The 5,778-nt window shown below is 36.4% G+C and overlaps 1 protein-coding gene across 4 annotated transcripts in view; it reads left to right on the plus strand.

Moving 5' to 3' along the window:
- TBC1D5 (TBC1 domain family member 5) overlaps window positions 1-5,778 on the plus strand; it is a 318,296-nt gene continuing 312,518 nt past the window's right edge. For all 4 annotated transcript variants that reach the window (XM_017732138.1, XM_017732139.1, XM_017732137.1 and 1 more), the window contains exon 1: window positions 1-19. The gene's annotated coding sequence lies outside the window, so the exon portion shown is untranslated. The remainder of the gene's footprint in view (window positions 20-5,778) is intronic.

A 5,778-nucleotide genomic window follows, 5' to 3' on the forward strand; every position in this document is an offset into this window, starting at 1 on the left:
AGAGCCTCGCTGCCGGGAGGTGAGAGCAGGGAGGGAGGAGGAGGCAGATTTGTCACAAGGTTTCCTTCTCTCTGGGTTGGTTTGTTGGGTTGTTTTTTTTTTTTGGGGTCTTTTTAAATTGTTGTTGGTGATTCCGATGGCTGAAGAGGGAAGTTGAGGGTCTTCATGATTATTTTTTTTCCCTCCAGGCCTTCAAAAAAGAGTTTTTAGAAGCAGCTTGCCTTCCCTCCAGTTTTCGTGCCCCAGAGCCTGTCTACCTCCCTGTTCTCACCTACGTGACTCAGTCTGTGCTAGCTGTCCATTGCCATCAGTGGTAGATGTTTAACCATCACACGTTTTTCTTTGGGATACAGCAGTTCAAGTGGTGTACAAGTCTGCATTTCTGTGTAAGGGCTGCAATTAACACATTTTAGCTGTTTGAGAGTTTCATACAGTGAGATTGCTGTACTATATCCATCAGTAGTTCAGTTTAGCTACATGGCCTGTGGTATTACACATCCTGGAGGCTTTATGGTTTGCTTTTAAGAAACAGTTGTTCCATCATATTGGCATAGTATTGCTTTGGTGGTATACTCATAAAAGAGTACATGTGAAAGAATCATGTACAAAATGTACTGGGATGGCACTTGGGAGAAAATAATACACTTCTAGCTCTGCCACTCCACTCCACAGTATCCATTCTCCACTTGAATCTCTGTAATCCTGCTTACCTTCCCTTACAAAGATCTGAAACTTGGTTAAAAAGCACTGCATAAGTCTCTTAGAGACTAAAGAAACTTCATTAAAATTATTTGTCAGTTCTGTTACTTGTCACACATTAGTTCAACTATTTACTGATAATACTCTGTGGAAACTAAAGATTCCAAAATACATTCCAATAACATGTGGGCTGATTGTTGTTATTGAAAATATTTTTAAGAATTTAAGGTTCATGAAACATTCAGTTAAATTAGTCCTAGATCATATCTCTCTCTAAATCATCATCCACTGTTATTTTTCCAACTCAGGTTGAAATACTGTAAGATCTAAAACTGGGCAATAAGAAAATTACATTGTGGGTGATAATGATTTCTATTTTTGAAACCAGTCCTTTTTCTTCTTTTTGTTACTGTAGTAACTGTTATTGTGAGTTAACACAAGTGTTACCAGTTGTCAGACTTTCTTTTTTTTTTTCTGACACACATGGCCTGTGTGGGGCCTAAATGCTTTACCCATAAAAGAGTCATGGATGTATATAAATAGTAGCAATTGCTGAAGTTGTTAAAATTAATACTATGTTGAAATAAGTTCAGATTTCAGGTAAACAAACACAGCCTATTCCAAATAAACTGGTCAATTTCAAACCTTTTTTTGTATATTTTCTTGCTTGAAATTTGAGCCAACAATAGGAGCTGTATGAGCTGTGAACCTACAGGCCCATACAAGTAGTGAATTTCAGTACATAGCAAAGTATGAGACCATGAGCAATTACTAGATGTGTAAGTGCATACTGGAAAGATGGTGCATTTTTTCCTGCCTCTAGATTTTATGGTGGCTTCATAATTTAGGTACTACAGATACAGTAAACTCCTGTGAAAACTGAACATTTGAAAAGGTATTAATGGCATCCTTTTGTCAGTGAGATGAAAACTAGAGTCCGTTCTCCAGCTTTTTGGATGGGAATGTGACTAAGTAAGGCTTGTACTGGTAGCTTTGTTCAACAATTAATTAAACTGATGAGATTCTTGCATGTTTTGCTTCATTTAACCTTCTTGTAAATCTGAGAAAAGCCAGAAACGTGATGTTTGCAAACAGTTTTTCTGTTTAAGCTGCAATATTAGCAAAGCTCAGTTGCCGCACAAAATTGGTTCAGTGGTTTTCTGAAAGTACTTTGCCACTTGTGAGAAGGGCACTTACCTTTAAGAAATATAAGTGAGAACACTCCTCTCACATTTTTCCTTCTTTGCATAACCATCTTGGCTTTACTTGAATGTTGTGCTTTTCTCTTTTGTTTGCACTTCAATCTTTTAGCCTTTGTTACCTTGTACTGATGTGCAAGAAAAATGTGATTTGGTGGAAATGTGTTATACATTCTCTGCCTGCCTATAATGTATGCTAAAGTAGAGATCATCTTTGCTGTCTCCAGGTTGTTTTTGCTATTACAGCTTCATTTTTCACTCGGGAAGGGCTGTGCGAGGAACTGGTTTACACTTTGCCCTGAAAGGAATTCTGTTGATGAAGTCTTAGAAAGTTTACTTTGCATTCCATCCTTAGGAGTTTTATCTTAAACTGTTAGGTATGCTGCTGTAATTGACAACAGCTGTTGCTGAGAATTGTGGAGGATAGACAGTTTCTAAGATAATCAGTTCCTAGTCCATTGGAGGCTTTGTTGATTAGCACGTGTAAGAGCATTTTGGATCAGGAGCCAGTGATGTCTACTGAGTGCAAATGCGGTATGTTATCTAAACTGTTTGACTTAGGCTCTACACTGCTCTGAAGCAAATAAGCTGTAGGTTTTGTATGCTTCTTCTTTTGGCCCAGGAAAGGGCCCAAAGCAGTTCAGTCTATATTCTGTAAAAACACACATCTTTGGGTGAGCTGTGCTTTCAGAGGAGGACAAGGAGAACTGTTAAACATGATAGAAGGAGTTGCTTGCCTGTGTTTGGTTGTTACATTAGTGAGGCTTGAATTCGGGTTTTGACCTCCACAAGGCATAGCTGGTACCATTTCCAGTTTTTAGGAAGGTTGTTACTGTGGTGTGTGTTTTACTTAAGAATGTTTTTCTCACTTGCCCTAGTGTTATCATTTTTCTGATGCTGCAACTTATGTGATCAACTACTTTCACAAAAAGGACTTGCAAGTTACGTAGTTTGAGGTCCTCGATTATAATCTGATAACTCCTGCTCTTTTTAATGGCACTGAATAGAAAAAACGTGGTTTCTCTGAATCTTACGTGAATCCATGTGTGACAGTCCTTGAGAAGAAACAGTTGACTGTATTTGCACTGTGACAGTTGAAATAAGCAAGAGCCAAGCTGGAGCAGTTAGTCAAACTGCATCCAGACCTTGGAGATGAACATTGAACATTTAACATTTATTTTGGATAAAAGTTGATGAATTACCAAACAGAATAGAAATGGGTATTCTGCCTCTGTTAATGGTTAGGTGTAGGTTTCCCAAAAGCACTGACTCTCTTTGGAAATGGTTTGAAAATACTAGGGAGAATCAGGTGTCACTGATACTGAATTGAATGCAACAGAAATGAGACAGTGCCATGCTGTTCTATTTAAAAACCCCCAACATTATCCTTCTGTACTATTTAATTTGGAGGGCTTTTTGCTCTGTTAATGGGCTGGCAAATAGTTATTTTAGGTTTATTAAAGACCATTACTACCATGCTACTAATTAATCTAGTTGTGTATGTGAAAAGTTCATGTGCTTTTTGAAGTTGACTTGCATTAAGTACTGCATCTATCTTAATACATGAACATTTCACCTTAAATATATTACAGCATCAGTTTTTGTCTCAATGGGTTTGATTTCTGAACTTCTGGTTGGCTAAGATTTTTTTTTTCTTTTTTAAAGTGTATCAAGATACTGAGAATCTACCATTTACTTTTCTGGATGACTTGTTTCAGTGATTCATCTTTGCCACTATTTAAAAATAAGGCATGCAATTATTGTTTGAATACATTTGAATGCATCTGTCTTTCCTTAGTTCTTGTTATCTCATCTGAATTCTCTATCATATCGAACTGCCTTAAACTTGATTTGTCCCTTTGACACTGTGTTTTCACTCCTCTGCATGGTGGCAGTCCCTAGCATTTAAAGACACATACAGATTTTAAAATATGTAGTTTTAAAAGAGCATCAGCAGATCAAAGATTTGCTGGGCTGACTACTCTAGGACTCTGAGATAAGTTTAACAAATATGCTGATTTAAAATGTTTTTCTCACAATGTTTTTTAACATCTGATCTGGAACATCTGCTTAACAAATGAGTTGGAAGGAAAATCAATATAATGTGATACGATTATACCATTTTGAATCTTTCCAACTATAGAATGAAAGTATTTATTGACTATTTTTGATCTGTCCTTATAATTTTTAACACTTGTGCCACCTCTGTCTAGTTATGGGCCTCTGTTATTGTTGAGGTGGTGTTTGTACTTACACCCTTGGTGGTGTCATGGGTGGATGTTTTGTGTCTCTCAGTTTCTACACTCTGCAACAGTAGTTTATTTTGATGGTGATCCAGCCTCCCCTGTTCTAAGTTATTGATCCTGCTTATTTTTTTAACTTCTTTTTTTTAAAAAAAATCAGGTTCTGAGAAACTAGGCTGAGCTGTAGCCAAAACTGTACGAAATTTGTCCTTTTGCTAGCTGTAGAGTTGCCTGACCAAAGATAAAAGCCATTAGGGAAGTTTCTGTTTTCATGTTTTTCTGTCTAAGATTTTTCTTCCCAATTCATTTTATTCATAACACTTTTTAGCTTCTGAAATTTTGAAAACTCAGGAATATGAGCATTGATGTACCTTGTATATTTATATAAAAGTTAGTAATCTCTATCCAGATATGTAATTTGATCATGATCAGTAATTCTTAGGCTATGCCAAATTTCTACTCCAGTGACTTACTCATTGTAGCTATTATAATGGAATACGTGGTAATTTCTCTGGTTATGGTGAGTGCTGTTAGAAAACTGTTGGTAATAACTTTTTAAAAATGGATGTTTTTACTGTTGGCAGCTTAAGATCCTGAGATACTAGATTTCAGTATTAAAGACTTCAGTTTGACCTTTTTCTTTCAGCACGTTAAAAATAGGGCTTACAAAAAAAAATCCTACTATTCATAGTTTGAGCTGATGGTCTATAACAGACCTCTACTATCGCCACCTTCTGAGTGAGCTGTTGTATTTAACCTTTAGACCCACATACAGTCAGGATCCTTTGGTTCTGAATTATCAGGTAATGAATGTCTGAATGATGTTTCTTGAAACCTGGATTGTGCCTGCTTTATAATTAATGCTATTTTTATGTAGTCTCTGGATTTTATACAAGTGGGCCTTTGGCCTTTTCTTTTTCTTGTTGGGAAGAAGTGTAGTTGTGTGATGCACATGGAGAATAGACTTGAATTTAAGTAAGGGATGGAAATTGTTAAAGAATATTTCTGGAACTGTAGAAGTAAATTTTTGGCATTTAGACTTCACTGTAATGCTAGTGCAAGAATTGTACCTGGTGTCAAATGAATTGTCATCCAGGCCATTGTTTTGTGACTTTAGTGGCCAACAGCAGATGTTTTAAATGAAGTTACAAAAAACTTTCCGATTGTGGATTAACTGCCGTACCATGGAGCTCCTCAAATTCTTGTCAGTTTGTAAGGATTTACTATGCTGATCCTGAGTTTTGTTAATCATAATAATTTTCTTGTTGATAGTTAATTTTATATAGGTGAATGTTTTCGCAATGCATGGTAATGTGTAATTATTTTACAAATTTTACAATGCTGTGTTTATAATCTACCTTCCCAGTGTCATGCTCAGCCCTCTTTCCTCAATTGTTAAAGAACAGCTTAATGCTCAGTCGTTACTTGAGCAACACTGATAATCATTTCTTATCTGCTATGCTTTAGATGTGTCAGCAAGCAGTTTGATTTGCCAGCATGCTAGCCATTTAGTTATATTTTTTAACTTCGTTTATTTCACATGGTGTTAATGATGGTTGTATTCTGGGTCCTGATATTTTCCATTAGCGGTGTTGGATGTGACCAGTAGCTCCTGCATCCAATATTATGTGGATAAG

This window comes from Corvus brachyrhynchos, unplaced genomic scaffold, assembly GCF_000691975.1.
Source record: "Corvus brachyrhynchos isolate BGI_N302 unplaced genomic scaffold, ASM69197v1 scaffold53, whole genome shotgun sequence".
Classification (NCBI taxonomy): domain Eukaryota; kingdom Metazoa; phylum Chordata; class Aves; order Passeriformes; family Corvidae; genus Corvus; species Corvus brachyrhynchos.